Source organism: Misgurnus anguillicaudatus, chromosome 11 (genome assembly GCF_027580225.2).
Source record: "Misgurnus anguillicaudatus chromosome 11, ASM2758022v2, whole genome shotgun sequence".
Classification (NCBI taxonomy): domain Eukaryota; kingdom Metazoa; phylum Chordata; class Actinopteri; order Cypriniformes; family Cobitidae; genus Misgurnus; species Misgurnus anguillicaudatus.
The window spans coordinates 9,857,457-9,881,877 of record NC_073347.2 but is presented as its reverse complement, the minus strand read 5'-3'; the positions used below and the strand labels follow the sequence as shown (position 1 = coordinate 9,881,877).

At 37.5% G+C, this 24,421-nt stretch overlaps 1 protein-coding gene across 1 annotated transcript in view; it reads left to right on the top strand.

Annotated features, from left to right (window-relative positions):
• The window catches only part of LOC129416563 (hydroxycarboxylic acid receptor 2), a 31,084-nt gene that overhangs the window by 2,142 nt on the left and 4,521 nt on the right, over window positions 1-24,421 (top strand). The window lies entirely within an intron of this gene.

Below are 24,421 nucleotides of genomic sequence, written 5' to 3'. Positions count from 1 at the left end.
CCAAATTCAGTTTTACTGCCGTCATGGTGAACTGAATAAGGTGGTACTGGGGGAGCAGCAGCAGGTGTTGGGCCAAGAGCTTCATTCCCTCTTGGACAAAAGGAGAAATAGAGCGTGTAACCTCTTCCCAGAGAGATCCAGCTTTTTACAGCCGTTACCGTTTTGTTCCCCAAAAAAGACAGTGGGCTGCATCCGATTTTAGATCTGAGTCGCTTGGACCAAATTCTGAGGTTGTACAAGTTTACTCAAACATACGAAGACTGGTTTGTAATGACAGATCTTGTTTCACATCAACATTCTGCAAAAACACAGGAAGTTTCTTAGGTTTGCTTTAACAGGAGAAGAGGCCAAGACTTACCATCTTAGCAGAATTAGTTTGACTTACCACATTTTAATGAACTCAAATTGTTTGAAGTGCAGGAGAGAAAGAGACAGTGTACACAGAGGATAGGCTAAACGACTAGCATGACACTAACCAGTTTGATACAAGCAATGTAAACAGTGAAGAGTAATAAAACAAAGTTAAAAGCAAGTCTAAACAGAGTACAAACACTTACAGCAATGCAGAGAGAAACCAAAAACCAAACCTCTAAGGTCAGGGCCAACTCCATTAGGAATGCATCATTTAAGGCACTGTCAAGGGCGCATCTTTGAATGATGTTTGTTTTGCGGCAGGGTACCTACTGCACACGCTCATTAGGTTTTACAGTTTGTATATGGACTGAACCCCAGGTGCACAGTTCCTCCTGGATTAATGTTCTGCTCATGTCTGCATCATGTCCTTGAAACTAGTACACAACTAGTGGTATAGTGGTTATCGAGTTCCAGATAATATCAAATAATGTCAACAAACATGACGCAGCATCAAGTTCTCTCAGACGAGAACTATGTTACATACATTAACTATTTAGGGAGCAAACCAGGGGTGTTGTTAGACAATTTTTAGGGGGGGTTTAGCTTTTGGCAAAACAAACATTGTTTTACAAATAAAAAATTCTGAGACTTGTTCAAGTAATCAGTTAATTTCAAGTTGAATTTCATATGTACAGTATTGTTCAAAATAATAGCAGTACAATGTGACTAACCAGAATAATCAAGGTTTTTAGTATATTTTTTATTGCTACGTGGCAAACAAGTTACCAGTAGGTTCAGTAGATTCTCAGAAAACAAACAAGACCCAGCATTCATGATATGCACGCTCTTAAGGCTGTGCAATTGGGCAATTAGTTGAAAGGGGTGTGTTCAAAAAAATAGCAGTGTCTACCTTTGACTGTACAAACTCAAAACTATTTTGTACAAACATTTTTTTCTGGGATTTAGCAATCCTGTGAATCACTAAACTAATATTTAGTTGTATGACCACAGTTTTTTTAAAACTGCTTGACATCTGTGTGGCATGGAGTCACCCAACTTGTGGCACCTCTCAGCTGTTATTCCACTCCATGATTCTTTAACAACATTCCACAATTCATTCACATTTCTTGGTTTTGCTTCAGAAACAGCATTTTTGATATCACCCCACAAGTTCTCAATTGGATTAAGGTCTGGAGATTGGGCTGGCCACTCCATAACATTAATTTTGTTTACTAGTGTGTTTTGGGTCATTGTCTTGTTGAAACAACCATTTCAAGGGCATGTCCTCTTCAGCATAGGGCAACATGACCTCTTCAAGTATTTTAACATATGCAAACTGATCCATGATCCCTGGTATGCGATAAATAGGCCCAACACCATAGTAGGAGAAACATGCCCATATCATGATGCTTGCACCTCCATGCTTCACTGTCTTCACTGTGTACTGTGGCTTGAATTCAGAGTTTGGGGGTCGTCTCACAAACTGCCTGTGACCCTTGGACCCAAAAAGAACAATTTTACTCTCATCAGTCCACAAAATGTTCCCCCATTTCGCTTTAGGCCAGTTGATGTGTTCTTTGGCAAATTGTAACCTCTTCTGCACATGCCTTTTTTTAACAGAGGGACTTTGCGGGGGATTCTTGAAAATAGATTAGCTTCACACAGACGTCTTCTAACTGTCACAGTACTTACAGGTAACTCCAGACTGTCTTTGATCATCCTGGAGGTGATCATTGGCTGAGCCTTTGCCATTCTGGTTATTCTTCTATCCATTTTGATGGTTGTCTTCCGTTTTCTTCCACGTCTCTCTGGTTTTGCTCTCCATTTTAAGGCATTGGAGATCATTTTAGCTGAACAGCCTATCATTTTTTGCACCTCTTTATAGGTTTTCCCCTCTCCAATCAACTTTTTAATTAAAGTACGCTGTTCTTCTGAACAATGTCTTGAACGACCCATTTTCCTCAGCTTTCAAATGCATGTTCAACAAGTGTTGGCTTCATCCTTAAATAGGGGCCACCTGATTCACACCTGTTTCTTCACAAAATTGATGACCTCAGTGATTGAATGCCACACTGCTATTTTTTTAACACACCCCTTTCAACTAATTCAACTAATTGCACAATTGCACAGCCTTAAAGCGTAACTAAACCCCTGGTCAGAGCCTGACTCCACCCACTGGCAATATTTGAAAAATGCAAGAAAAGTGGGCAGATTCCAGCGGAGATAGAGGGGACGAACTAAGCTCGTACCAAGCATGTGGTAAGATCGTAACAAGGGCGTGGGGAGCTTGAACCTGCTTACGTCAAGAGTTACTTTTTGGACCCAACATCCAATAGGAAAATTCAACTGCAGTAGCCACCGTTCAACCTGAAGAGGGCAGCACTCAGACGTTTACACCATATATTGTAGTATTGAAACACTTAATATCCAAATGTCAAAAAACTGGCTAAAATCAATCCACAGCACTAATAAAGCATCATTCTTACAGATCATTAACTAAAAAAAGTTGGTTAAGGGTTTAGTTACTCTTTAAGAGCGTGCATATCATGAATGCTGGGTCTCATTTGTTTTCTGAGAATCTACTGAACCTACTGGTAACTTGTTTGCCATGTAGCAATAAAAAATATACTAAAAACCTTGATTATTCTGGTTAGTCACATTGTACTGCTATTATTTTGAACAATACTGTAGCAGTATTAAAATGTGAATATATATAATTATGTTATAATTTTATATTGTATCAATCTAAGAAAATATATTGAAAGACACAAACAAATTGCAAAATGTAATTTTTCTTAACAATCTAATAATTTTAGGCTATTGGAATGAAAAAAAATTATATCAAACGAAAAACAGCAATGTTTTACTTTTTACGGTGTAGCTACAGCCAGTTAAAAGATAGCATGTCAGATGCAGGAGACACCACGCGAGCTGTTCTTTACATGTGAAATCAGAGCATGCGCACGTGCACAGCAGAACGGCGTATGTTACAGGACCGGTCATTTCTCTGAACTGAGATCTGTTTAAGATTCAAAACAGTTATTGGGGTATAGTCTCACAATCTCGACTGACGGTAATAAAATTGTGGTTTTAAGGTGCAAAGTACTGACAGATGTTCATCTGACAGGAAGTTTTGTTTTATCAGATATGTGTGTGTACCATATTTTTCCACTGGCAGCATGACTAACAGGGCAGGGCATCTCCGGGTTCAAGGTCAGATATTATATTTCATAAAAGTCTAGTCTAAAAATGGCATAGTGGGGTGGGGTCATGTGTTTTTCTGACTAATGGCAATCAATAGAAGTAAAAGATAACAGGAACCCAGAGAAGATGATTAATTTACCATCAGCAAAACCCTGATCTCTTAGTTAATTCACCCAAACCTAGGACAATCTACTGAAGGTAATGTAGGGTTAATTTGCACTCCAGGTAACAACACAGACATTGACAATGAAATTCTGATTTCATCCCTGCTGAAAAAAAACAGCATACCAGCAAGACCAGCATATGTTGTGTTTTGGTGCTGGTTTGCTAGTGAACACCAGCTTAACCAGCACCAGCATTAGCACCAGTTAAACCAGCACCAAACCAGCATTAGCACCAGCTAAACCAGCACCAAACCAGCATTAGCACCAGCATCCCATACTGGTCATACCAGCAAGACCAGCATATGTTGTGTTTTGATGCTGGTGACCACCAGCTAAACCAGCATCAAACCAGCATAGACCAGCATAATTCCCATGCTGCTTAGATGCTGTTTTTTTTCAGCAGGGATGCTGAGTCACATATGACATTATGTAGAATTTAAAGGTATGACATGTAAGATTTTTGTATTACAGTAATATCTAAAGATGTTCATATTCTTTGTTCACGTGTTTACTTACATTATCCCAAATGTTTTTATCCAGATAATTTTGTGGTTTTAAAAAGCATTCAGCCCTGATCATGAGGTTGCCTGTCAATGGTGTCAGGGCTGCATTATGCTTAGTCTCTGCTTTTACTGCAGTAGAAATCAGAAATGTGTCATGCAGAGCTGCATTATGTTCAGTTGTCATGGTTCGGTACGGGTACAAAAGAAAAAAGCATCAAATGCCAAATGCCTGGGATCTTTATTTACATTTCATTTAAAAACTGCTGGCAACTATATTTGTTTTGTACATACAATTAAATCAGCAATAAAAACAAAAGCTTAAGGGTTTTAAATATAAATGAAATGTTTAATACAATGATCACAAGACTTAATTAATTTTGATCTTATATTCAAAATTTAACTTTTTTATTGTCACAAGTATTTTTTTATGAAAATCAAACATGGTTTGACTATACTGCCAAAGCACAGTAACAACGCGTTTGGTCAAAATTGAGTTAAGGGTTGAAATTGGCTTTGTGAGATCTGTTGTGTCTTGTGACAAAGTCTCCTGGTTCAATTTTGTCTCATTTCAGAGAAATGTGTGTGCCAAAATTGCAGTAATATGTTTGACTGGCTGGTGTAAAAAACTTTAATAGGGCCCTATAATTTCCGCGATCACGGAATCGCGGACGGAATCGCGGAATTGGCTAATTAACACGGAATCTAGTATAAACGCGGAATTTCGCGGAATTTGACATATTTTGAATAAAATTATGTTTTTGTGTGGGAGACGAACGTATGTCTGTGGGAAATGCAGACCGGGGGAAGTAAATCTGGGCGACACGCCCCCTCCCGTCATTTCAGACCTCCTCCAAAACATTGAAACCATGGCGAAGCGGCTCTCCACCACTCTGCTTTCGTCAGCGAAAAAATTAAGAAATTTGACGCTAAGCACTTCCGAGCAGGTCTCACATGACTTTTATGTGACCGGAGAACTGTTAGTTTGGAAGTTTAGTCAACACTCTGTTCACGGTGAGCGCAAAGATACATGCACTCTCTCATCCATGTCTGTCTCACTGTACCTCTCTCATGTGCACGCGCTCACGCATCTGTCCGAAGTGCGAACACAAATCCTCATGTATTTGTTCAGTTTTATGCATTTCAAGCGAGCTGAGGCAAACTAACTATCCCTCGCATTTAAATATATCTACATCATGGCGCCGCTCTCTGTCTCTCTTTCGCTCGCACGTGTAAAGAGCTGCGTGCTCATGCTGTCCTAAGTCAGATCACTATCCTGTGTATGTTTGTTCAGTTTTATGCATTTCAAGCGAGCTGAGGCAAACTAACTATCCCTCGCATTTAAAATATAATCATCTGCATCATGGCGCCGCTCTCTGTCTCTCTTTCGCTCGCACGTGTAAAGAGCTGCGTGCTCATGCTGTCCTAAGTCAGATCACTATACTTTGTATGTTTGTAAAGTTATATGCATTTCAAGCGATTGTGTATAAAATATGGATCGCGTTCCGCTGGATTGATGTGTTTAAGGCACTTCTGAAGGCACCACTGCGTTGACACCTTGTTGTAGCCTCCTCCTGCAACAACACTAAAAAAAACAATGCATTGAATGGAGTTGTGTGTGCGCGTGCGCGCGCGTGTGTATGTGCGTGTGTAAATGCATCTTTTATAGTCATTAAAAGTAATCCTGTTATCCAGTTTTTGCCCCAAATCATTTACATTTTAATCATTAACATTAAAAGGCACACTCTTTTTATGACTAAAATAAAAGTAAAGGGTAAAAAAATATAATTGCCAAAAATTAAAACGGATAAAACGGAATTTGCAAAAATTAAAATGGAGAAAACGGAATTTGGGAAAAAATAAAACGGAATTTGGGAAAAAATAAAACGGATTTTATAGGGCCCTACTTTAAGGGCATTTCACAAAGGTTGTCACAAACCTCTCCTTAAAAGTCTCAATGTTCTGCTTATATACTAGTAAAGCAGCCTATCTCAGTCCTGCAATGGGTACATAAACATCACATAACGTGTCATTTGAGAAAAAATCTCAAACACACACACAGATGTTTTCTGACGGTTAACTCTGTATTTATTTTCATGTTTACAACACAAACTTGTCAGCATCTGCTTTTAAACATGCAAACAGTAAACAAAAAAGAACGTGTGTGTTTGTTATCATGTTTTTATATGAATAGGTTATTTTCATTGCCATTAAAGTGCAATTACTGATCATAAACAGAAGCTTAATAAAAATGATGATTTTAGAATTTCATATGGAACTTATCTGTTTGTGCAAATCAACTCTACATTTATTATAATATATAATACATGTTTCTTTAAAATCAAACTTTATTCTTTTATTTTTATTCATTTGTTCTTTAGGAAGGATTTAAATAAAATACAATCCCGTTTTTATTTTAATGTATTTTCTACACATTAGTGAGGTGTCCGGATTTGTGTATACATGCAAGACGTCATTACATTATGCTGTTCAGTTTGTTTAGTTGTGGGGAAATGATATGGAAATGTGCAGATGTGAACGTGCTGTTTGTATGGTTTAACTTACACTAGGTTTGGTCATCGCTTGCGCAAGAGTGCATATGGCAAAAAAAAAAACTCGGACAGTGTGTGAAATGACCATTAATAGTGTTCAAATAGACATTACTGTGACTTACCACTTCAGGTTGGATTTTGAATTCCTGTACGCTGAGATGTCAGCTCGTTTATTCAACAAATCATGCATCGCATTATGAAACTATTCTGTTTGACCTCTTGGAGTGAAAACATAGACCGAACTTGAAGCCACGCATGATCTGCCTCCGATATCTCGCACAACGCACACGCGCCCTCATCTGCTTATCATCTACACGCGGTCGCGCGCGGTAAAGGGTGACGCAGCCTGTCTCCCGAAACTTTCGAACACGCCCTATAAACTTTTTTAAATATATGTATTCATTAATTATTACCATTTAACAGTAGCGCAGTAACGCCGCCGAATGTAGCGAAGTAAAAGTACAGTTTTTTCACTAGAAATGTGCTTGAGTAAGAGATTAAAAATAACCATCCTTAAATTTACTCTAAAAGTAATAGTTACCCAAAAAATTTACTCAAGTACATGTAACGAAGTAAATGTAATTCGTTACTACCCACCTCTGATAATCTGGACCTTCTTTTGATAGACCCGCCCCACACATACGCAACCCCGGCAATGATGATGGTTAGTAGACACGCCCCTTACTGCTGATTGGCTACAAGTGTGTTTTGGTACTCGACCCGACTTTCTTTTCCAAAGTGTTTTTCAAAAATCATGCACTCCGCCTTTAAGGGAGTTAACAAATTTCTTCTACAGTACCTAGTCAATTCACACCCACAATAATATGGGGGACAAAACTCCAATTATATTATGATCAGGGGACTGAAAAGCAACATAACATTAAACCATTCACGCAGCAAAAGAGCAACACAAATAAGCGGGGCATCAGCGTTACACCAAGCAATGTGAGGCCAAGACAAATAAAAAAGGAAAAGTCTAATAAAATGAAATTAAGGGGCTGTCCACACGGAGACGCGTATCACTGCATACGTATAAATTTGTTATCGTATTGGCGTTTCATCCACACGGATCCGGTGTTTTGGGAGACTGAATCCGCTATTTTTTTAAACCAGGTCCTAAAGTGGAAAAATCTGAAACCGACACCCTTGCGGTTTCGTCTGTACAGCAAATCCGTATATTTTGTGAAGCGAAAACGTCATCACATCACGTGTCGGAAGCATCACACGTAACAGCAACAACAATAACGGCGGACTACGTGATTGTGTTCGTGCTACAGAAGCTACTAAAGCCTACTAGCTTTATTACAGTAAAATCTATTGCTTCTATGCAATTGTGGTGACCAACAAGCGATAATGGACAACACCATACGTTGGTTATGCGCATGCTCAAAGTCTTCTTCTCCGTGTATAGTGTATATCTGTGGCAGAAGTACAGCGCCCCATACTGGTCCGGCATATATACTACACCGCTTTCAGTCGGTTTCAGTGGTTTCGTGTTTACGGATTATTTTTTTAGAGCAAGGAAAAAAAATGATCGGATAGGGAATGCACCGGCTTCGTGTGGACATAGCCTAAAAAAAAACAACAGATAAAGAAACAATACAAAGCAGCCAAACGGCAGCAGTACAGAATATTTTGTATTACAGTTTTTTACAATCACTTTGCTACTATTTTCAGAACCTTGATGTCATTTTTCACAACTCTAGATACAAAACTCAAAACGGTAATCACTTGTAACACAGGCTGTCTAGTGTTCAAAACATTGCATTGTGCATTCACATCTTTAAAGACATCTTGCACTTGCACAATCATTGTTTCAAAACACAAATTTACTGTGAAATACCATGGAAACATAACTATAGATAACCCACACACAAGCAACTGATAGTTTCACTAAGTCATTGTTTGTACAATCATTAAGTATTGTAGAACAAAATTGGTGATACAGATTTCATTATGGTACATGTAGAGCAAATACATATCTGTAAAAGTTCTGCAGTAGTAGAGAGAATACGACAGACACATTGGAATCATTGAAGAAAGTTTGTAATGTATTGATGAAAACACTACAGTACAATCACAACATAGGTCACATCATTTCACAATCTGCACTCAATCATCAGTAACAAGTTGGCAGAATTGGACAAGCAATTACAAGGGCCTGCATCTATACAGTACAGTGATAATTGGTTCATGCTCCATGCTTATTGGTTACAATGAACCTCATTATCTTGAAACTTTCATGATTTTCAGTAAACTGTTTCCATACAACTATTACGAATAATGCAACAGTTACTTATCATTTTGGGCAGTTGTATTGATTGATAGTTAAATTATTGTAAGAAAATGAATAGACACTTATTTGAAATGTGATGTGTGAATAGCCTTTTGAAACAGTAGTACTTTGATGTTAAGTTGTGTCATATTGAACATGTGATTTTGGTTGAATGAACAAATGATCCAAGTTTTATGTGTATTGTATCCAAGCAATTGAGAAAAGAGTTAAGAGTTTTGAAAAATGTGCATTTTGATCTTTGGTTGTGAGTTTTGTGTCTAGAGTTGTGAAAAATGACATCAATGTTCTGAAAATAGTAGCAAAGTGATTGTAAAAAACTGTAACAGAAGCAGGAAATGAGTATGAAGCATGAATAATTTTAGTTTTATTTATTCCATGTCTCCTTTTTTACTAGTGCTTTTGGTACTTGTTTGTTTAATACTCATTGTTTTACTATTTTAATACATTTGGCTATTTAATCAGGTAATCTTAAAAAAGCGATACATTAAACACAACAAGTGATACCTATTAGGTTGAACAAGACATTTGACATTTTTCTAGTCGTTTATGTAGGGATAATCTTCTACTTTACACCAGATATAGTGTTAGATTCTGTCATGTACTGCGAAGCATATGAAGTTATTTAATTGAAACTGAATAAGCTTAATGCAGAACAGAAAATAAAATAAATATTGGATATGAAATATATAGGCTTAGACCTCATTTATGTCCATTTATTTCTGTTAATGGCCTAAAACATTTTTTGACCAATTGGGCTTTCTCTTTTTTAAGACAATTAAAAAAGGCAGATCCTTGCAGGTAGTGAGCAGATGCACCACATGCTGTAAGAATTTCCACTGCCCATTTTGTAGTTTGGCTTTGTTTCACTCAAAGTAAAAGTCATTTCAATCGGGCAGTTCTCTATGAAGGTAAAATGGGCAAACATTCTCTTGGAAAATACAAATAAAGTTGCAATGTGTCAATTCATTAAAAGCTGAAACACAGTTTTTTCATTGTTTATTAGGTCCAGCGAGCAGAGTGGTTGAGTGTTTGCAGTTGTCTTCAGGTGTACAGTTCTCCATGGGTACACTACACTTTGAAGCCCTTACAGACCATGATTCCCAGTATTCATATGTAAACTCTAGCAATCTTCCACCAGCAAACTCTAAAAACTAACGGTGCTAAATAGCACTGAAAGGGGTTCATTGGCTCGTAATCATATTTTAAGTGCCATATGGCACCTATAGTGCACCTGTGTAGAACCATATTGTGCTATGTAGAACCATATGTGGTGCTATATCACCACCGTATGGTTCTTCATAGGTGCTTTATATATACAGTAGCACTAAAAATGGTTCCCCTATGATTACAAGCTTTTAGTGCTATTTAGCACCAGTGTTTTTAGATTGTGGTCATCATGGACTTTCATAAGAAAGGAGCATTTCATTTGTTAGTTTTTGAGTGAAAAGAAATGATTTAGCTGTTGATTAAGTTCGGTACTCTCAGAATTCACTTTTTGTGTAATATTTTCACATTATTTCTTTAGTAAGTGACCTTGCACAACCTCCAGAAGACTTCAATGGTTGATATTGAAGGGTTTTTGTAGGCACTTTTATTGGAAAGGATGTGTCAAGGTTTTGTAGCAAGTAATGCAAGCCAAGATTAAAAAGCAGTTACACCTTTTTCAAGGACTGCAGAACTGGCTGATAAACCAACGAGATAGGCCCATAATATGTTTACATTTATGCCAAGATGAGGATGTTTTGACAACTTCCAAAAGTATTACCTTTTGATTATCTCAGTCAGTCAGTCAGTCAGTCAGTCATATTTATTTATAAAGCACATTTAAAAACAACAGCTGTTGGCCAAAGTGCTGTACAAAATGTAGACATATAACAAAATACAAGAAAACATCAATTAAGACCTTTTTGTTGTCAGAGGTTGTTGGATAGAGCTTATTTTCGTTTTTTATCTCTTTTCTTATCTCAGGGGGCCCATGGGCCCTGTGATTTTGTCCCCATGTGGAATTGTTTACATTAAATGTAACATTCGAGTGGAATGCCCACGTGACTTGGCAGACATGCTGCTTTCTTGGGAAGCAAATGCCAAATATTGTAATACACTCACCTAAAGGATTCTTAGAAACACCATACTACTACTGTGTTTGACCCCCTTTCACCTTCAGAACTGCCTTAATTCTATGTGGCATTGATTCAGCAAGGTGCTGAAATCATTCTTTAGAAATGTTGGCCCATTTTGATATGATAGCATCTTGCAGTTGATGGAGATTTGTGGGATGCACATCCAGGGCACGAAGCTCCCGTTCCACCACATCCCAAAGATGCTCTATTGGGTTGAGATCCAGTGACTGTGGGGGCCATTTCAGAGCAGTGAACTCATTGTCATGTTCAAGAAACCAATTTGAAATGATTCGAGCTTTGTGACATGGTGCATTATCCTGCTGGAAGTAGCCATCAGAGGATGGGTACATGGTGGTCATAAAGGGACGGACATGGTCAGAAACAATGCTCAGGTAGGCTGTGGCATTTAAACGATGCCCAATTGGCACTAAGGGGCCTACAGTGTGCCAAGAAAACATCCCCACACCATAACACCACCACCACCAGCCTGCACAGTGGTAACAAGGCATGATGGATCCATGTTCTCATTCTGTTTATGCCAAAATTCTGATTCTGCCATCTGAATGTCTCAACAGAAATCAAAATTCATCAGACTAGGCAACATTTTTCCAGTCTTCAACTGTCCAATTTTGATGAGCTTTGCCTCTTTTTCCTATTTGTAATGGAGATGAGTGGTACCTGGTGGGTTTTTTTTGCTGTTGTAGGCCATCTGCCTCAAGGTTGTGCGTGTTGTGGCTTCACAAATGCTTTGCTGCATACCTCGGTGGTATCACTGATTGGTCTGAGAGAATCATCACTACCAACGTCATCAGTTTTTGAGAACAGCTATGCATTCTGTCATTTTGGTGAATTGAGTTTTATCAGACTTTAATGTCTCTTAATTATAGCTCTTAGAGGTAGCATGTATAGGGTGAAAAGCAAAGGTCCCAGCACTGAGCCCTGTGGCACTGTACTTGTGATTAGTTTGACACCTTTTTATTCACAGCTTGAAATCAGGCAAATACAAGTCATTTAAACCATGCCAGTGCATTTCTGTGGATGCCATTATAATGTAAAAGATTAGTTTTACCTTCGCTGTCTCACTTTGATCTCTAAGTGAAGACACCAGATATAGGAAGTAGAATGCTCCCATTGTGTTGTATTGCCTTCTTTTAACCTGCTCACATATAGCTCACATTGTGAATTATCACGGTATAAGAATGGTGTGAAGTCACTGTGATCTTGTGTGATCTCACGTGTTGACTGGGCAGTTTTTTCCAGACTTGCAGTTTGTGGTGGGCGGCACATCTGGGACGCATTCGTCGACTGACGCCATGGGTGTTTGTACAGAAACTGTCTTGTGAGACAGAGGTAGTGATTAACGCGATGTGTAAACATCTATTTGTGGTGGTCAATTTTAATTTTGTGGCAGACTGAGAAATAAATGAATGTATGGGAATGTACCATGACGCTCTCACTTGATGATGATCTCACAGAAGTAGGCAGCGCGAATATAATGACACGCCTATAATTCCTTATGCAGGGTTTACACCAAACGCGTTTTGGGCGGCAAAATCGCGTCTACCGCGCCTAGTTTGCCGCTTGAACACTTTGAATGCATTCGCGCGTGTAGAGCGGCGTAGACGCACGGAAAAAGCAAGCATTTGACGCGCGTCCGAGGCAAAATCCGCTTCTTGTGGGAGGGGCAACTGCTGTGCAAGTGTCTGTTTGCAAGATGACTGATGTTACTTGTGCATTTATCAAGAGAGGTACCAGTTTGTATTGGGTAACCATACTATAGGGGGAAAATAAACGGCGCGGGTCGATAAACGTCACGTGACTCAAAAGTGAAGTGTGTATTACAACTTACCAGGTTGCCCAAAGTCCTTACTGACACTCTTCCAAGCGAGGTCCTTTTTATTCCTGTCTCCTAATAGAAATAACAACTTGTGTCATATAGCTCCGAGTGACTGCTTGAGTGAGTGACTCCGGGCGGGGCTGCCACCACAGCAGCAGGCAGGCTCCTGATTGGTTAACGCGGCGCGAAATTCCGCCAAAGTTCAAATTTTTCAACTCGGGCGTCAGCCGCAAATTCGCGTGAAACGCAAAATGCACAATAGCACCATTCGCGCGTACCGCGCACAACGCTCAATTCGAGCCTTTCGCGCGAGCTTCACGCGAGACTGAGGCGTAAACGCGTCTTCCGCTCCGCGCTGAACGCCTCTTCCGCGCCGCGGGACCTCCTGACGCGCGTCAACGCGTCTGCACATTGACTTAACATTGAAATCACTCGTGCTTCACGCCTCTACCGCGGTTGGTGTAAACGCACCATCACACTTTGGTGAGGTGAGCTGAAACAACCTAAACCATGGGGTACTATGCAAGGGAAAAGCGCCATATGTGAGGTCATGGCACACTCATTGTACACTCATACCATGAACTCAACATTCTGAATTCACAACGAGCTTGCATATTACTCACAATGTAAAAATCTTACTGTATAAGAATGACGTTCTTGTGCAAATTAGCAGTATATTCACTTAATGTAATCTCAATCTTTTAATCACACTCTACCCTCTGACTTTAACCCCAGTTAACAACGCCCCTTTTTGGAAAGTTTTTTTTTAATCTGATGTGTGAAAAGGAACTGCTGAAATGAGGGTTTCATGACACTAAGCTATTTATTCAATATGATTTTGCTGGTTTAGAGGGAGTCTTATGAGGAAAAACCAAAACATGTACTGGATGTATTATGTGGGAGCATGACCCCTTTAAACAAATAAGGTGGTCCCTCATAGGTCAGCCTACATTTAAAATCATTTTATGTATTCTACAAGGAGCCATGTATGCAATTAAACTTCATGCTTATTAGACATTGTAGAAAACAAATAGCACATAACAACTATACAAATAAACAGACAAACTGCTGTGAGTGTAAGCACTTTAAGATGCCAGGGCTTAATACGAGAGTCGGCTGACGTGAAATTGCAAGGGAAGTATGTTGTGAGAAATACTGGGTGGGTGCCTTCAAACCATAATTCTGCATTTCTTCACACTCTGCCTACATCTTAGTCAGCAAACTACTACAAAGTGAACTTAAGTAAGTGAAAACGTTTTGTTATAGAAATGTTCTACAATGTTTCTTGAATGGATGTGCTTGAATTCTTTCGAGGAGAGATGAACTGTTTTCACTTAAGTATATTTTTCAAATATCTTTATCTGTTTTTTCCTTTCACTGAATGCAAATGCATAATATCACACTCCACTACATTTCATAATACAAGTTTTTGTTTTACATTAAATACTCAATTAACAATCTAGTACTTTCTTACTTTTACTCAAGTAAAACTTCTTCCTACTTTCACTTGAGTAAAAGTAAAAAGCACTAGATTTGAATATAATTAGGTATTAAATGAAATATAATTAAATGTAGTCGAATAAAATAGTATGATACTATAATCAGAGTATTAATCCTCCTACACTGTAAAAAGTCATTCTGTAGGCTTGTAGATTTTATGAAATTGAATATGTAAACTTTATTTAATAAAATTAATTTCATGTAGTTTGTTATTTTTTTTGTGTTAAAATTCTTTAAAAATGACTGGAATAAAAACAACTTATTGTTTTTGTGAAGGATTTAGCTATTCTTATTGTGTATCTGCGCATGTAGCGAATACTGAATAAATCCAACGTAATATTAATCAGCTGTTTTAAATCAAAAACCACTCCGGGTTGTATTGCAGGTCGTGAGCGCTGAGGAGACGGATTTAGGAAATATTTCTGTTATTGTGCCAACATTCAAAGTTTTGAAAGCATTTCAGTCGAGAATGTATGTTTTTTAAACAAGAATCTGCAGTAGGTTCATAAAGATATCGCCTATTTAAACATTTCCTTCGAGTTTTGTGGCGATGGGAGCTCCAGATAATCAGCCGGCGCTCCGCGCGTAAATATACCGGTCAACGTCGCCTCACCTCGGCCAGTCTCTGAAAATCTCCGCTGGCTGTGACGTCAATGTAGTGTTTAAACTGTGGATAAAATTCATTTCGGGTAAATTTAACGGGCAATCTTTAGTCTTATAAGTCTATAAGCAGGGTTTCTTTGTATAATTTGTTTGTAATTTGTAAATATTAATTAAATTAAGGATTAATATGAACTGGGTTTGTACGTAACTTCAGCTTTAGGACCCAGGAGCAGAGCCGGCCCTAGACCTTTGGGGGCCCTAAGCAAAATTTGGTCCGTTTTAAGTAAGGCCTAAAGAAAAGCAACGACTACCTTATGACTATACTGCACATATTATATCTACTATGTTATTTTTTTTTAAATGTGTCTATTAAATTATGTTTTAATTATTCTATGTATACTGTATGTTAATGATCTTTTTTACATTGCTGGTCCTGAGTACATATTTTGTTCTTATGTGGCAACTTGTAGCCTACAGAATGACAATAAAAGACCTTAGGGTGGTCCCGGACAGGTAATATCTTAAGACAGGACTCGGCCTTAGTTTAATTAGAAAACATAACTAATTTTAACAAAAATGACTTACTAAAAACATTATTTCTGTGGATATTGAGGCAAAACAAAGGGCACTGGTGTATTTTAAGATATGTCAGTGCAAGCTTTTTTCAGTTTGGACAGATCTTAGCCTACTTTTATTTTAGTCTAGGTCTAGTTTAATTCCTGTCAGGGAAACTGCCCCCTTGAGTTCTTTATTTAAGTTCCATGTTTGATTTCTAACATTAAAAATATGATGCCACTGACTGAACTGAATGTCATTGCAGTTCAAAAAATACACACGGATTAACTTGCTGAATAAAAAGACTGATAAATTCATTTTCACTTACCATTAAAGAAACATTTTTAATTGACAGCAGAGTTTAAGAGGCACATAGGTTTATGAATAATAACAATTAACTTGCAAATAATATTAATAATTGAAGATTAACAATTAACATTGCATTCATAACATTAATCTAACAAAGCTGGCTACTGTATGTCATATGCATTGCTATAGTTTAAATATTAAACACTGAACAGTGACATGGCTAGCAGGTGGTTTAACAACGGTGCGCTGTCTGGACATGTTACCACGCATATGCGCATGAGTTTGTTTACTCTTACACATAAAACACTTTAAATTCAGACGTTTAACAATATAATTACACTAATGACATAAATATGTAGAAATGACAATGGCATACGTGAAATATAAGCGTAACAGAATTAATTTACCATGTTAAACCGTTTAAATAATAATTATTAAGCTTAATAAACCAATTCACGTTATGATGGCAAATATAAGAAAGAGAAGTCAAACAGAACACAGGTTTGGTCATTACCGAAGTCAAATAAGATCCACTTACTAGTGATGGTCGTTTTCGAAGCACTGCTTCATGAGGCTTCGAAACATTTACGAATCTTTTGTTTCGAATCAGTGGTTCGGAGCTTGTTTCAAACTGGCCCAAGTCACGTGATTTTAGCAAACGAGGCTTCAATACGTCATAACTGTTTCGAAACGTTTCGAAAATCCGATGGTTCACCACTAGGGGGAGCTGATCACATGACCAGTGTCTAATATGTTTAGGTGAACTCAACTCGGATCAGTTTTATTATGAAAGTTCATAAAACATTTATCCTTCTGACTAATAACACTGCCATTTTGTCTACTTTTTGTTTATAGACAGATTTAATGACAAAAATGTGCATAATTAAAAGGGTAGTTAGTTTTAATGATTTGTTTGCCCTAAATAAAACTGAATCACATAATAGATTTTGTAACTATGTCTTAATTAAGTTAAATATTTTTTTAACATTTTAATACAAATCTTGCTATTATTTTGTTAAAAAAAAGTGTAAAATGTTTGGACAAATATGCTTTTACACTATTTTGACCAGAAGGGGTCGCCAGCGTGTGTGGTGTTTCGAACTGCTTCGAAAAACTGAATCAATTTTCGAAGCAATTGGTTCAATTGATTCGAAGCTTCGAAAAGCTTAATTTCTCCCATCACTAGCAACGCCATCTTCATTTTTTTTTTTTTTTTTTGAATGTTGAAGTTTATTGAATCTTTGAAATTCAGAAATGATACAAAAGGGCAAGTGCATAACATCACATTTTTTCACATATCACATACCTTACAAAAATAAAATAAATAAATAATAGAAAGGGCATCACAAACATATATTAAACTCATTTAAAAGAGAAACAGTTTTTCTAGCTTTTTTGTTCTTTACAAATTGTATAGATTCTAAATATACTTTAAAGGCTGTTTGAAAATGGACAAAATTGGGTTCAGAGTTACTCCATTTAAAGCAACGCCAAAGAGTTTTTTTTTACCTTAAAATAACGTTTCCACTTTTGGTTTATCCACTCAAAACAGGGTGAATGGCACTTTCACATTCGCTTTGCAGCCCTCTATCGACCAAAACCGCAGTAAAGAAGTTTCCAACCGTCGGGTAGTGGTCCTGTAGTTCGAGTGGAAACTACAAAAACTTGCTTTACGGCAGACCTACAATCCAATCAGAGACAGCTATGCTGCAGTATTTACGACAGTGGTAATGAACAATTACGCTTCTAACCTGTAGGGGGAGCAAAGAGCAATAAAATCGGCGGATCAAGAACACAACCGGGGATTTTATGTGAACTTGGGCTTGATGCGAACTTTGAATTGGAACAGTACTTGGGCCGCGACTGATGACGTTTCACAAGTCCACAAGAACGCAAGTACAGACAAGAACGCATATTGAGAAACGGCTTTGCTGCTTTAACCTGGCGACGCCATCTTCATCTCATAAATTTAAGTGGAGGTGACGTATTTCCGCTTGCCTGCTAGTGGAGGTCACGTGTTTCCTGTTTGAGAGTGGAGCTCCACCCAGCCAGACCCTCATGTTTTTAGAGGCGGGACTAACATTTCCTTACAAAAAAAACGACTCCAAAAGCCTTACTAGTGTATTTATAATTATATTTTAAAGAAAATCCAGTTCCTACAGTATTTTTCTATACTTTGAGTGACTGTGTGGTTTAACTTACAATTTGCTCTTTAACTGATAACAACAATAGACGGGTTGCAAGTTTACAAACATTACAGGGTGCGCGCGCATCAAGGAGGCAGAAAGCACACTTGGTGAGCTGATCCGCTACTGCATCAACCTTAATTATTGAAGCGTTCTTTATTGTTTGTATATAAATAAAACTTGATTTTAGTTGGATCTGTTTTTCTGTCTTTATTTTTGCAGTGTTACTGTGATACATGCGCTTATGAAGCGTATGTTAGGCTAGTGACGTAATAGTGGCATCTACTGGGGCACGTTCAATCTCACACCGATGCGCAACGATTTGCTACGGTTTCCGGGTTGAACGACATGTTTCCTTGAAACGGTGTGCAACGGAATGCAACAGGTTTTAGAAGCGTTTTCTCTTGTTTGGTGGGTGTGTCAGAAATGTCAGCCCAATCAGCGGCAAGATGTATAAAAACAAGCGATAGTAAAGAGACAGCTCGCTCAATGGGTTCATGTTGGAATGTTGTCTTTCATTCTGGACGGCAAGGTCAGTCAGTGACTGTAACATCAACGATATTTTACATTATACCACGGGTCTGTTGAATGCTGCATTCTGATTGGCTGAGAAATGTTCTATGGGTGTTGATTATTTTTCTGTAAACCGCACACCTAACTTTTCAAATGTCTTAAAAATAGGCACCAGAGCAATGTTTGTGGTAACCGTGGTATAAGAGGAATAACTGACTCCGGTCCCTTGAATTATTTGAAAATAATGCACACCTGCTTCGCGTCGTGCCGCATTACCACCTTGGTGTGCATTTTTTTCTTATAATTCAATGGCCCGTCGTCAATTATTCCTTACGTATTAAACACACACTTATAACAATTTTATCAGGCTTCAGAAACATTTTTAAAAGAATATAAAGAATGGCCTCTCAGCTACCGTAGTTGCAACTCTTGCGTCATCACAACAGGGTGTTCAATGCATCACCGTTTCAGTTTAATAAACGTTGTGCAACGTTTTGTCGGGGCTGAACGCAGCCCTGGTATGTTAACATCTGGCACCCAGCACTAGTGATGGTCGTTTTCGTAGCACTGCTTCATGAGGCTTCGAAACATTTACGAATCTTTTGTTTCGAATCAGTGGTTCGGAGCTTGTTTCAAACTGGCCCAAGTCACGTGATTTTAGCAAACAAGGCTTCTTTACGTCACAACTGTTTCGAAACCTTTCGAAAATCCGATTTTTCACCACTAGGGGGAGTTGATCACAAATGACCAGTGTCTAATATGTTTAGGTGAACTCGGGCCAGTTTTATTATAAAAGTTCATAAAACATTTATCCTTCTGACTAATAACACTGCCATTTTGTCTATTTATTGTTTATAGACAGATTTAATGACAAAAATGTACATAATTAAAAGGGTAGTTAGTTTTAATCATTTGTTTGCCCTAAATAAAACTAAAAACACATAATCCACTTTTAACTATGTCTAAATTAAGTTAAATAATTTTTTTTACATATTTTAATAAAAATCTTGCTATTATTTTGTAAAAAAAAAGGGTAAAAAGTTTGGCCATATCTGCTTTACACTATTTTGACCAGCAGGGGTCGCCAGCGTGTGTGGTGTTTCGAACTGCTTCGAAAAACTGAATCAATTTTCAAAGCAATTGGTTCAATTGATTCGAAGCTTCGAAAAGCTTCGTTTCTCCCATCACTACCACTTACTTCGCATTTATGCACAAACACACATAACATTAAAGAAATTGTCCTTAAAGCAACAGCAAAAGTTCGCGTCTGTATCAGCGATCCGGCTCAACTCAACTTTGCGTTCTGTGGGCGGGATGCTCGCCTGCACATAGATCGCGGGCACTGATTGGCTGCTGTGCTGGATGCTGTGTGTCAATCAATCTCGGCAAGAAAGAGATCTTATTAGCGAACTTTCATAATAACTATAATAACAAGTAACAGCCTTTTTAACATTGCCATAATAATAAATAATTAATATTTATATTTATTTTATGTAACTTTTGATGAATGATTTTTTTCAACCACCAGCTAAGTGACTTTAGGGGGCCCTCTGCTGGCCACGAGGCCCTTTGCAATCGCAATGGTCGGTTAGTGGCTGGGCCGGCTCTGCCCAGGAGGTCGCATATCTAGGATGCATTCGTCGATTCGCATGCTGCGATTGGTGGTCCAGATGCAACTCATTTTGAGTGACAGAAAAACTGACCAATCATACTGTTCCTCTGAATGGGTGGGTTCTCTTATCACTAACTCTCATAGATATGTATCATCTATGTATCTATTATGACAAATTCTGCTCGCTCGCTCGCTTGGTTCGTGTTATAAAAATAAATGTGACTTTACTGCGGTCTTTTTCGGTTTATTTAGTTTTGTGTTAACTATATCCACAAAGTATTCGAATAAATTGGTAATATAAAACTATTCTTCGCTGTAAATTAATTGTGTGCTCAATTGCGACGCCCTGTGTTGAATTTTTCCGCGAGTATAGTATCATTACTGAGGGGAAATATAACATTATTCATTTAATTCCACAAAAGGTGAGTAAGATATTAGATGTATAAGTTGTCTTTTTAAAATGTTTAAGCTTTCTACATAATGTAAATTGAACATTTATTATTATTATTATTAATTTCGCGACCTATTATCTAAATTGAGTGTTCATGAAGGCCTGTAACGTAGTGCAGCTTCCTGCAGGCAACGTGAAACATTGCTGAGGGAGAACTTTATTCACAACAAAAGGTGAGGAATATTATTAAATGAATATATTGTACATATTATATTGTGTATATAGTGTATGTGTGTGTGTATATACACATGTGAGTAACTTGGCTAACAAATAAAAATGTGACTGTCGTGTGACAGAAAAAAATGTAGGGAAAAGATTTGCCCTAATTATAAATATAGATTATATATATTTTCAAACATTTTTTGATATTATTTGTAATTCCAATGAGAATTTTTTTTATCAGTTTTCAATATTATTGCACATTTCAAACATACCTAATAAGCCACAAACTCAGATGAACTCCATTGCACATATCTTCCAGTTTTCTTTAAAACATTTTAATATACAAGTTTAATGTGTGGATTATTTCAATATTCAAGCTGTATACATTTATAAAGGTTTTAAGACATATTTGCTGTTTAATGTTGCAGGATAAAGTTGAAGAGGCGGGACTTGAGCAGCTTGTGATGGCTGTAATTGTAAAGAATGGATCTTCTAGGAGTGGAAGCCCAAAGGATGCTGGGATTGTTATTGAGGCCTTAAAGGTGTTCACAGGGCATGCTTTATCCTTGGATCTAGGCATTGAATCTCCAGTATCCCAGGCATCTTTTCAGGTGTTTCAGAAACTTTTCTTGGAGCTGGATTCTTCAAAGTTTATAAACTGATTACAGTACAGTAAGTCTAAACTGCTGTCTGATGTTCTGGGTGTGAATCAATGTAACAGAACACAAACATGGAACCTTGTGGACGGGAAATGTGGACGGTTTTCTTTAAAGACTGTAAAATACGTTACAAATACATCATTAAAATGAGATGCTTTCCTGTTCTTTTGACTGCAATAAAATAAGAATTGATTCATCTTTGTCTGTCATTCTGATATCAGATATAATACTCATTACTAATAAAAATATTAATGGATGATTAAATTAAAATAGTATAATTGAATAGTATTTATTGTATAGTGCTAGGTCTTTGTCCTGTATACCCAATATTTTGTTTAAATTTAAATTAATTTCTAATTGCAAATTGCAGATTACCTTTTTGAATGGGTTACTATTAAGGAGTTTATGTAGTGATTCTAACACAATTTTTATTTGTGGAATTTAATTAATGATATTGCTTGTAATCTGTTGCCACACTTTTATTGAGTAGATATGGCATAATATTTTTTATTGTATAGTGCTAGATCTTTGTCTAGTATACACAATATTTTTGTTTAAATTTTAATAAAAATTTTAATTGCAAATTGCAGTTTGGCTTTTTGAATATGTAAATATTAAGGACTTTATAGAGTAAATCTAAATCAATTTTGATTTGTTGAATGTAATTAATGATATTGCTTGTAATCTGTTGCCACAATTTTATTGAGTAGATGGGGCATATTATTTTTTACAGTGTATCATTTCATATTCATTTAAAAAGAAAAGAAAAAGGAAAACTAATAATGAACAGACAGATTTTTTTAAAAAAGGAAGTGATATAGTTTCCTATATTTAGTTATCAGTCTTACTTCTTAAAACTACATTGTAAAAATGAAATAAAGACAATCTTAAAAATGTTCAACTAAGGAGCTAGGCCTCTCTTTTCTCAACAGCATTTGCAAAGGTTACCAGCTCTTTCTCACCAGCATTTGCAAAGGTTACCAGCTGGGGGAGCAAAAACACGGCAATGGCATCTTTAACATTATTAACTTATAATAACCTATAAAAGAACCTTTCCCAAATGGGTGTACCAAAAATGCTCTGCAATGCACATGCAAAGAACAAAAGCTGAAAAGACACGGCCATGTCGATGATAGGCATCTAGAGCTAGCAGAGGCCATCACTATAAATTAGGAACATTTACAGGCTATTTTAGATTTATTATGTGATGAATGCAGTACATTATGCAAACACATTTAGTCTGCAAAAGCAGTCATACAATCATTAATCATGTTCATGATAATATCTGTGTGCCCTGCTGAAGATTTCATTGACTTTTGTAAGACTGAGAAACTAAATGTATGTACAAAAATGATTATTCTTCTTTTTTCATTGTACAAACAGATATAATAACAATTAGTTTTTTTTTTCAGTTTTTTAATTTGAAACCGAATATGGAGTGATCAGAAGATACCCTGATTTACTATGCTTTAGAATGTAGTGAAGTAAATATTTTTCGAATATTACTTAAGTACCATCCACCTCTGCTTTGGAGAACATTGCATCATGAATGTTGAGACACTGGGGAACGCTTCAGGTGTGGGCACCTGTGTCTGAGCATGTGTGAAAGCACAACTATTAATAGGCAATGCAGAGGTCATGAGATGTAGCAATGCTGAGCAGATGCTATCGCTCTGGTATATGAGGCATGCTGTATGGTTACACCACTAAATCAAATCAAATGTTTTTATATAGAGCTTTTTACAATGTTACATTGTTTAAGAGCAGCTTTAATAAAAAAGAAATACCAGAATATAAAGTTACTTTTCTAATTCTTAATGATTATACGCTAACTTTAAGGATTATTAGGAACACTAATGCTGTGTTTGACCCCCTTTCGCCTTCAGAACTGCCTTAATTCTACGTGGCATTGATTCAACAAGGTGCTGAAAGCATTCTTTAGAAGTGTTAGCCCATATTGATAGGATAGCATCTTGCAGTTGATGGAGATTTGTGGGATGCACATTCAGGGCATGAAGCTCCCGTTCCACCACATCCCAAAGATGATATATTGGGCACACCATTACACCACCAGCCTGCACAGTGGTAATAAGGCATGATGGATCCATGTTTTCATTCTGTTATGAATATTTCATCTGAATATTTCAACAGAAATCGAGACTCATCAGACCAGGCAACATTTTTTGCAACATGATCTCACAAAGTTCCGTGGGATAGTCACGGAATTTTGTGGTCATTTTTCCGTGGCATTCTCACGGATCTCCGCATTTTTCCCTAAACCCTAAACCGAAGCAAAAATGGTAAGAAAATAGGACAAAACAGTTGAGTAACCAATCCGTGAGAATGCCACGGAAAAAGACAGTCCATAGCAGGGCCACGGAAAAATGCTGAGATCTGTGAGAATGCCACGGAAAAATGACCACAAATTCCGTGACTATGCCACGGAAATTCGTGAGATCAGGTTGTTTTTCCGGTCTTTAACTGTCCAATTTTGGTGAGCTTGTGCAAATTGTAGCCTCTATTTCCTATTTGTAGTGGAGATGAGTGGTACCCAGTGGGGTCTTTTGCTGTTGAAGCCCGTCCGCCTCAAGGTAGTGCGTGTTGTGGCTTCACAAATGCTTTGCTGCATACCTTGGTTGTAACGAGTGGTTATTTCAGTTAAAGTTGCTCTTGTATCAGCTTGAATCACTCGGCCCATTCTCCTCTGACCTCTAGCATCATCAAGTCATTTTCGCACACATGAGTGCTGCATACTGGATGTTTTTCCCTTTCATACCATTCTTTGTAAACCCTAGAAACAGCTGTGCGTGAAAATTCCAGTAACTGAGCAGAAAAAGCCATTTG